This window comes from Aethina tumida, chromosome 6 (genome assembly GCF_024364675.1).
Source record: "Aethina tumida isolate Nest 87 chromosome 6, icAetTumi1.1, whole genome shotgun sequence".
NCBI classification, from domain to species: Eukaryota; Metazoa; Arthropoda; class Insecta; order Coleoptera; family Nitidulidae; genus Aethina; species Aethina tumida.
Genome location: NC_065440.1, coordinates 5,650,717 through 5,661,680, shown reverse-complemented (window position 1 = coordinate 5,661,680; position 10,964 = coordinate 5,650,717). Strand labels below are relative to the sequence as shown.

At 29.0% G+C, this 10,964-nt stretch overlaps 1 long non-coding RNA gene across 1 annotated transcript; it reads left to right on the top strand.

The window, feature by feature from the left end:
- The first annotated feature begins 2,373 nt into the window (after positions 1 to 2,373).
- LOC126265835 (uncharacterized) lies at positions 2,374 to 3,084 on the top strand. Its single transcript, XR_007548290.1, has 2 exons — positions 2,374 to 2,525; positions 2,630 to 3,084. It is a non-coding gene; the product is annotated as an uncharacterized LOC126265835 (long non-coding RNA).
- Positions 3,085 to 10,964: the final 7,880 nt, after the last annotated feature.

Below are 10,964 nucleotides of genomic sequence, written 5' to 3'. Positions count from 1 at the left end.
TCAAAAAGTGTCCGAAGAAATTTGTTTATCATACGATCCGATATTTAATTGTGTAAATTTATATCGAGCAGACAGTTGTGTACTTTTACACATGTGCGACATTGAAAATATTATTTTGTTAAATGGTATAATATGTAGTATAATAGAAATCTTGACAACGGCATTCCCCTCTCCTTTTCTTCCTCTTCATACCGATAATTGTTTGTAATTGTTAGAATATGTACGAATGTTACATTAATAATAATTAAATTTATATTGTAATTATTGTAGGTTTATCAGTTTAGTAATTATATTTGTAAAAAATATTATACATTTTGTGAAATAAATACTGTATACTCTATTTCATTGTTTTATTTACATACAATTTACGACTATGGCATTTTTATTGTGCATCATTGTCGTTCATTCAAGTTGAGATCTGATAACTTGTACAGACAAGTTGGATTTACTCTGTCAAGTCACGCCTACTACTACCACCACCACCAACACTATTTTGTGATTATTGGTCGGGAGGGTGAGGGTGAACTTTACTTTTTACATTTTCATTCTCATCGGTATCATTCCATCAGTGGCAGCTTTCGTTTTACCATCACCATCATCATCACTATCATCATCATTAATCAGGGTAAGTACAAATAATTAATAACTTTTGTATAAATGTATGTTATATGAATATTTCTCTAAGCAGTGAACAGAAACATGGATTTGCAACAAATCAACGCTGTAACCGATCAGAACGGAAAACCCATATCCAAGCTGACCAGTCTACAGGAAGGAGAAGGTCATTTGATACTCGGGATGAGGATAGTGAATGGCACATTCGGTAAAAGTGTCTTGGTGGAGTTGGAAAAAACTGTAGTGTTTCTGCCGAATCGAGCGACCCACGTACTGGAGGCCAACATCAAGAAGTTTGAACCGGAAAAATACTTGCTTGTATTCACAGGTCAACAACTCATTGGTGGTTACTCCAAACCACTTGCCACATTTCAAATTGTTACGAAATAATAATAAAAATTATACATTATATAAATACACAATAATAAAATCCTAATTATAAATTAATTGCATTTTCATTCACTCTTGCGTCTTCCTACGTTTTTGGCCTGAGGTGGCCCACGACTCATACACTCGTGACGTCACTTCTACGCTTTTGGTCTGAAGTGGCCCACGAACAGGTAAAAATAAACAAATGCGCGCATACGCGTCTTCCTTCGCTTTTGGACTCAAGTGGCCCACGAAAGGTGCGCATGTCATACACTCGTGACGTCACTTCTACGCTTTTGGTCTGAGGTGGCCCACGACTCATACACTCGTGACGTCACTTCTACGCTTTTGGTCTGAAGTGGCCCACGAAAGGTGCGCATGTCATACACTCGTGACGTCACTTCTACGCTTTTGGTCTGAAGTGGCCCACGAAAGGTGCGCATATCATACACTCGTGACGTCACACCTACGCTTTTGGTCTGAGGTGGCCCACGACAAGGGTGGCGATTGCCCACATACCGACAAAGGCTATAAACCATCACAAACAGATGAGTGGCGCGTGCCCACATGCCGACAAAGGCTACAAACCGCCCCAAACAGAGGGGTGGCGCGTGCTCACTTGCCGACAAAGGCCAGCAACCACCCAAACAGATGGGCGGCACGTGCCGACAGGGTCGTGACGTCACTCCTACGCTGTTCGTCTCAAGTGGCCCACTGGCGCCGAAGGGGAGGGGGGAGTCGTGACGTCACACCTACGCTGTCTGTCTCAAGTGCCCCATATTCTACTAGTATTTAATTTTTTTAGAGTTAGTTTAGTGCAATAGACTATGGCTGTTCAGAGAAGGTCAAAGGCTCTTACTAGTATTGTTGTGGCTAATGAAGTAGTTGGTATAGATTTGAATGAATCCTACAATTGGATTAAGTTTTGGCAATCCATTGCTTGCAATACAGTGGTGTGTTAGACGCGGAATACTTAAGAATAGGAGTATATGTGCCAACTGCAATCTAGCCATGTCATTCATAAAAAAAAGTGTACAGATGGATACATATGGCGTTGCAAAGAGTGTGGAAAATCATCATCAATTAGGAGCGGATCATTTTTTTCCAACAGCAACTTATCAGTAGAAAAAATGTTAAAAATAATTTATTGTTGGGCGTTTGATATGCCACATGAAGTGGTTAAACGAGAAGTGGGGATAGGGATGGCGGCTACCCACACAATGGTAGACTGGTCTATGTTCTGTCGGGAACTCTGCGAGCAACACCTGGTAGGAAATCCTGAGGTTTTAGGTGGATGGGATGAAGACGCTCAAGAGCCTAAGATAGTAGAAATCGATGAATCGAAATTTTTTCATCGAAAATATCATCGTGGACGGTGTTTGCCTGGTGCATGGGTTTTCGGTGGTATTGAGCGTGGCTCTGGGCGTTGCTTCTTGGTGGAAGTTCCTGACAGAACTGCAGAAACCTTATCTGCTATAATTCAAAGGTTGGTTGGAGAGGCGTATTTAGGAAAGTAGAAGCATGTATTTGATGGATGCTAGGTAAAAAATATTTTTGAACTGTTAGAATTTAGTAGAAATTGTGCATGTTATTTTAGAAAATAAGAGCATGTACATGTTAGAAATAATATTTACATTTTTTCCAGAATTTCGAATTGAGTTATTTTTTTTTGTTTATAAGTATAAAAATATAACTTTATTTAATGGAATAGGTACATCTTACCAGGAACAATAATTATGTCCGATGGGTGGAGGGCATATGAAAATATCAATCAAATTGGCGGAGGAATATATCACCATGAAGTGATTATTCACGAACATAATTTTGTGAACCCTGAAAATCGTGTAATTCACACGCAGAACGTGGAAAATATGTGGATGAGGGCGAAAAGGAAACTCCGTCGCCAATTTGGTACCTCACAAACCTTATTTCCATCGTACCTCCACGAGTTTATTTGGAGGAACAAATTTAAAAATTATAACTTGTTTATGAGTACAATAATGTGTATTAGGGAGCAATATCCTTTAGAATAATTTTATTTTTATTTTAATTGATTTTGTTTTTTTATTATAAAGTATATAAATATATTTTTTTGTTATATTAATGTATTATTTTTTATAAAAAGTATTCCCTTTTGCAAATTTACCTATAAACTATTAAATATTTTCTGAATATATTTAATTAGACATTAAACTATCAAAGAAATATAGAGTAAATAAAAAATTAATATAGTAATTAATAAACTATGATTAATAGAATTTTATCTTTTTTAGAATTCAACTACATAAATGACATAAGTCTTACACGAAAAACAAAATAAATTACGTAGAGATTTTTCTAATAACATTTTTCTCTAGTTATTTTGTTAAAACTGAAATCTGGCAACTATGCTGTCTAAAATCTCCACAGATGATTTCAAATCAAGTTGACGCATGCGCTAAAGATATCCCTTAGAGTGACTGATTCAGCAACTTTACCCAAAAAATATATTAAATTTATATAAATACAAACAAAATTTATTTACTAAGCAAACTTTAATTTTTCTATATAAACAATTTATTTGTTGAATCATATCATAATCACCTAGGGATGGTATGAAGAAAAAGCAATATTTTTATAAATTAAACCAACAAATAAATTTATAAATTGAATCTACAAAATTTAATTAAGAAAATACTAAAATACATAACAAGATTTAAACAATACATTAACAATACATATTACAAGTTTGGGTTGGTTTAGGAATAATATAATATTGATCTTCGATGTTTAGCGAAAACTGAATTAATTTCTTGTAACCTTTCTATTTTTTTTTGTTAAAAATGTAAAAGCAAATAAAATTGAAATACTGATAAAAATATTGATTACATTCTTAACATTATTTGAATTACTATATCATAATACGAGATAACAAATTTTCAATAAACCAAGATTACCAAATAATCAATTTTTTTAAATTATTTTCATTATTTTAGTATAGTTGTAATACAAATAAAATCAATCATTTCACATAATTTACAAGTTTACTTGTTTTTTTTTTATTTTTTTGTTCAGCATGAAAACCATTTTTATTTTAGCAATTATTCTTCTTGACGATTCCTTGTTTATGATTAATCCCTAGAAAAACTAGATCTTGACTTTGCTGAATTGGTTATTCTTCCAGATAACGTTGTCGCTCTTAATGGCTTTTTAATTCAATAAAAATCCTTGGCATTTTTATCAAATTTACTCCATATTGTTGTTTCATGTTGGTGTTCGTCTATGTTTTTTGCAAATCCGTTATATGTTTCCTTCTAACACGGTACGTCATCTCACCTAATCTAGAATTCATCCCATCAAAAATAGAAATGTTCAGAAATGTTCAGTAGAACAAAGTAAGAGACATTAATTTTGATCCACAGATACTATATTAAGATAAATAAATAAAAATGAAAATCAACAAAAAAGAATACACGGGTCGATTTGTAAAACGTATTCTTCTTGTAAATTAAAATAGTTCTTTATTGTGAATACTTACTTACTGCTACTCTTTTAATATCATATTGTAGAATTAATATTTTTAATCCGTTATGAATTTTGATTGTGAATTAAATTTTTGTATATTTTCAATAAAAAATATTACTAAATTCATCGTTAAAATATCTTCGAGAATTCTTCACAGTATGTATTTAAAATTCAAATTCAAGTATTCGTTATGTATACAAAGGCATTAAAGGAACGATATGTTTTTGAACAACGAAATTTTATTATAAAAAATATACATATAAAGTGTAAAGCAGCATTGCATCCCAAAGAATGCTTTTCAAATATCACGTAATCTAACATTATGTATCCAACAACGAAATTTTATTATAAAAAATATACTTGATACATAATGTTAGATTTCGTGATATTTAGAAAAGCATTCTTTGGGATGCAATGCTGCTTTACACTTTATGCATATAAAATATAAGTTCTTATGTTACACTCCACAACGTATTTGTTTATTTTGGTAAACAATCATATGGTCTGATCGATTAAATCTTGAAAGTGTACAAAATTGATCAGCTATCGTTCATAAGATCAATTGCGACGGGATTGCAAAAATTCTATAAAAAAACAATTGGACAATTTAGACAAATTTTAACTGTTTAAAAATGTTATGTATGTGCGCTGAATAAATATTCACAAGTTTTCATAAGTTACTTTCAAGACGTCTTTTTTGTATTGAATGTCGTCTTAATTGGCAATATACAATATTTTCCTCGCACATTAGGTTACTATATAAATTATAAAAAATTGCAAAATTTAACTAATTTTTAAATTTTGTAGAGTGGATAAAATTATATTGTTAACAATATTATTATCTCTCCAGTTTGCAACCAGCAACACTTTGATGTCATCGTGGTGGTGTGCACGTCAGGGAAGATGTTATTATATTCAATAACCAATACCGAATTTTTAATTTTAGGAACGGCGCAAGAAACGAATAAACTCTCCACTAGTTGTAAGATTCTTAGGACAAATGAGATGTTACATTTGCATAAAATTTTAGGAAGAAAGGAAATGAAATGAATCAGAAACGTAAATATAAAAGGCCAGTCTCACATTTTCTGCAAGCTAATTTTGCTTTGTATAATATTACAATCGTTCAGTTATGTATTTCAAAAATATAAATTTTCATTAATATGTAGATGAGTAAATGTTGAACATATAGTCTAACTAATAACTAACTATTATATAAAATTATTTCGATAACTTTAATAGCTAATATCAATTTTTTGTTTTCAGCATTTAACCACAAAACTAAAAAGCTTACCACCAAGTTGAAAGTTCCTCAGGACAAATGAGACATTAAAATAGCATGTCATTTTATTAGGAAAGGATATAAAATGAATCAGAAATATAAATATAAAAGGTCAGTTTCACATATACTATAAACAAATTTTGCTTAGTACACCGATTGTATTTTTAAAAGCATATTTACAACTATTCAGTTTTGTATTGTAAAAATATAAATTTTCATTAATATACGGATAAGTAAATGTTACACATAGAGTCATGTAAATTTTAAATTTAATCTTATTGTACCAAGGTTATCTTACAAATTTCAAAAAATCGATGTGTATGTGTTTAGTATAAATCATAAGTTACCTGAAAGGTTTCTTTTCTGTTTTAAATATTATCACAATGGGTATCAGTCTACAATATTTGTCACTCACAGTAAATTAGTAGTATACAAATTATACTACTATATTTTTAACGTAACTATTATATTATTAATTAATTATTTTAATAAATTGAATAATATCGATTTTTCGTTTTCAGCATTTAACCAAGAAACTAAAAAAACTCCCCACCAAGTTGTAAGTTCCTTAGGACAAATAAAAAATTAAACTGGGATGTTATTTTATGAGGAAAGGAAATGAAATGAATCTGAAACGTAAATATAAAAGGTCAGTCTCACATTTACTATAAACTAATTTTGCATAGTGTCATATCGATTGTGTGTTTTTAAAAGTACGATTAAAACCATTTAGTTTTGTATTGTAAAAATATAAATTTTCATTAATATATGAATAACATATATACAGTACGAAAAGAATTTGATCCATCTGAATCCTGAAAGAGACATCATGTACAATAGACACAATAAGTCTCCCACTATGAGGCAGACGTCTACTGTCTCTGTCATGCATGATGTTCCTCTAAGTTCAAACGGGTAAAACGCTTTTCCTACTGTATAAATAAATGTTGGACATAACCTGTTGTAAGTTCCTTAGGACATATGAAATTTTACAAAGGAAGAAAATTAAATGAATCAAATATAAAAGGTCTGTGTCACATTTACTATTACCTTATTTAGTCTATTATTATACTGATTGTGTGTTTTATAAAGCGCAATTATAACCGTCCAGATTTGTATTGTAGAAATAAATTTTAAGTAATATATAAATAATATATGGATATAAAGATATTGGATTTATAGTCCAACAATTTTAAAATTATATCTTGTCATATTAAAACCAATATTACGTATTTTTAACTGTTCAAAAATGGTTATAAGTGCTTTGTATAAATATGTTAAACGAGTGATTATTTGTAGTCATTTAAATAAGACAGAATAAATGACTATAAATTATACTATATTCTTTAATTTATCTATTATATAAATAATTAATATTGATTTTTGTTTTTAGCATTGGATTAAGAAATTAAATGAATCAGAAACGCAACTCAAAAAGGTTAGATTTACATTTACCATGAACTTATTTTGCTAATTATTATGCTGATTGTATGTTTTCAAAAATACAATTTAACTGTTTATTTTTAATTTTTTATGTTTTGATTTTTAAAATTTATAATTTTGTTTTAATTTTATTTTTTTAATATTCAAAACAATTTTAATTCATTTAAATTGAATATAATTTAAATCGAAAAAAAAATGGTAGTATTGGAAATATGTAGCGACTGTTTTAGTTAAATTTATTACAAAAAATTGTGTATCCTTTTTAAGTATACAGGTATTTTAATTGTCATAATTATTTCCATATTAATAAGAGGAGAATTTGCTCCGGGGGTAAATTTAATTGCCACAAACCACATTGTGATACCCTTTTCTGCAGACTCCACTCAACAAAATATGTTCAACTTTTTTATTTCAAACGAAATAATTGAATTTAACATTTTTCTAAAAAGTTCTTTCAGTAACTTTTAGATTAAAATTCTCAAATTACCCAACATAATTTTCAAGTTTGTCTAGTTTCAAACCATATTTGATGACATTAGAGAATTTCACCAATTTAAAATATTCATAGTGAATATCAAATTTTAAAACATTTTCATAAACTTAAAGATATATTCGAAGAATTTGAATGTTTTCACTGTTCTTGTAGTGATTTTTGGGTTAAAATTGTAAAATGTCAAATTTGTTTAGTTTCAAACATTATTTGCTGAAATTTGATGATTTTTGTTTATTTTGTATAATTTTTCTCTTTAATTTGGTAGTTGAGTTTGAATTTTTTCGAAGATTTTTAATGAATGTTGACTTGAAATTGTAAAATTACAAAGTAAAATTTGTCTTATTTTAAACATTATTCATTCAATGAAATTTAATAATTTTTGTTTAAACAATTAATTGATTTTGTTACATTTTTTAAATTAATATAAAATTTTATCGCTTGTTCTTAATGTATTTAAACATATTTTATTTTCAGTATGTTGTATTTACATAATCTTTAGCTAAGATATAGCAGGTAAATTATATCTTGCCATTAAACACAACTTTCCTTTATCTCCTTCCTTTTAATTAAAAAATAATGGAATGTGAATAAATTGATATTTTTCTTTTTCATTGCTTTTGCAATTTGCATACTTTTAAATATATGTTTTAAGCTTTAGTTAATTTAATTTAAAAAATATATTAACCCGGATATGGAATTAATAAATATAATAATTTTATATTAATAGTTAAGTTACTTCAAAAATAAAAATATTAAATAATACAAAAATAAATAAACTTATATTTTTCTATTTGTCTTTTAAATTTTACCTTTCAAAATAATTTTTGAACATTTTCTGTTAATTCTTAAGTACATTTATTTAAAAAGGTATATTAATCATTTTTTGTGAATTGTTAAGTTGTTAGTTTCAAAAATACTAAATAAAAATGAAAATGTCTAAATTAATATTTTGTCATTTATAAAATATTGTATCAAATTAAGCCAAGTTATCAAGAACTAAACGGTAAAATTTTCAATCTGCTTTATTTTGATTTTATTTTATGTTTTTTTAGTAAAGTTAAAAAAAAAAATACAAATTTATTATTTTATTTTTAATATGAATTTTTTATACACCATTTTTGAATTGAGAATTAAGAGACACCCTACAGTCACTTTCTCTTTAAACATGATATTTGAGGTTGTCATCAACTCGTGTTATCACAATAACAAAGAAATTTAAAACTTTTTATGTTTTAGGTTTAGGATCACTTATTCGGAAACCACTCGTCGAGTCTTACCTTCTTCAGCCACACGAACCAATTGATTGTATCAATTTAATAGCACACCAAAATAATTGGGAGATCTCGGGTTCGAACTCTTAGAACATTAATAAACTATACTCATTTATACATAGACATAAACACGAGGGCCCAGTTGTGGACTTTCCTAAGTAATTTTATGTATTTAGTATGTAATTTGTAACAATGTAATTTATTCCTTCAACAGTATGTATCCACTTGTGTACATGTTCAATTGTCTCAACTAAGGTTTATAACTTGCTGCTCTTTGAACACTGGAGTTGATGAATTGACAATTATAACAAGTATCTAAAGGCTGAATTTAATTGTTAAAGGTTATCCGTTGCAGTTGTTATAGTTTATTTATCTCTTATGTGTCGGTTGAATTTAACATATTTTTTATCACCTTGACAAGGATTCATGAGGAGTTGTATCCTGTTCTTCTACTACAATTTCTAGAATGACATCTTGGAGGATTTGGCCATTGATTTTAACAGGATATGACATATTCCATCTGATCGAACTTCTGGCTCAACCTGAGTCCATGACTTAGTTTTTTTCGATATAAAAGTGTGGAAGGAATTAAGTGATGGTCTGCAAGGTTTCTTGGGTTAGTTGTATCAATTGAAGCTTTGAATTCGAGTAAAGGAATATTTATTCCTTTCTTTTGCCTATACAGGATCCAAGCATTTATAATTGAGACATTCATAAAATGAAAAACAATTCTCAAATGTTTTTTTGTTTTTAATGACATCATCCTAGCTGATAAATCAACTCCACCCATAAGCCGATTATACTGAACTACACAGCTTGAGGCCTAGATATCTCGATATACTTGTTTGTTTTCCTATCCCATCGAACTTTGTCCTGGGGCTCTTTACAGGCAAAAGTCGATATCATGTGTACAATATTATAATCTGCCTATCGTAATATTGTAATATTATCTGAAGAAGTTTTGAAGAGACTTCCTACCAACTAATTTATAGGCGGCCTCTGATATTCTGTTACTTCTAACAGTTCTTACTACATAAATACCCAAGTCCTTCAAAGATTTAATTATAGCTATTGAAGTTGTTGAGATTTGGGGCAGATCAAAGACGTAAAATACAGCAAAACGGTTAACAATGATTTTATTAAATGAAGATACTATACAGTTTATGATGTCGGAGGCAACTAAACTGACACAATTTTTTTTTGATAATTGTTGCATGCGTGCATTACAAAATGTACTGCGAAGTTTAAAAAACATAATTACAATAAAAGTAAAAAGGTTATCCATAAATATTAAAATATAGCATACCAAATTGTATTTGCAGATTTATTAGTCGCAACACAATGCTTTTTTACAAACTCGCTAAGTGGAATATTGTCGTCGCTATCATAGTCACTACTTCTAGAATTAGCACTATCACATTCATCAATTGTACAATTTTGTTCTTCAAAATCATCATTTCCATCTTCTATATCTATATCTGCGAGATCAGAATTTGTACTTCCTATGAAATTCACATTATCGATTTTTTCTTTTTTTATCGTATAAAACTTTCGTCAAAGCATTGTACGGAGGTTTTCAGCCATTGTAAATGCAAATTATTTCAGAGAAAATCATAAGCAAATATAAATAAAATGTAATAATAAAATAAGTATATACATATTGTGCATGGACAAATATGTACACATGCTAATCTGCATATTTTGCCTAGTGTTACTAATAAATCTTGTACTGTGATTACTTAGTTTGATAAAGAATATATTGCTATAAACTTATCTAATTTTATGTTGGTGAAAACAAAATACGTAAATATTTTATATGCAACAATATTTTGTTTTTTATACTCATAAATATGTCATATGTCTTAATAACAAAACACGTGCCAGACTAAAAGCTCTCAATGAAACTGGACATGTACACATGTGTTAGTATCTCTGAAGAGATTAAAATATATAAATTTCCTTGTGTGAAGTAATTTTTCCTTTTTTA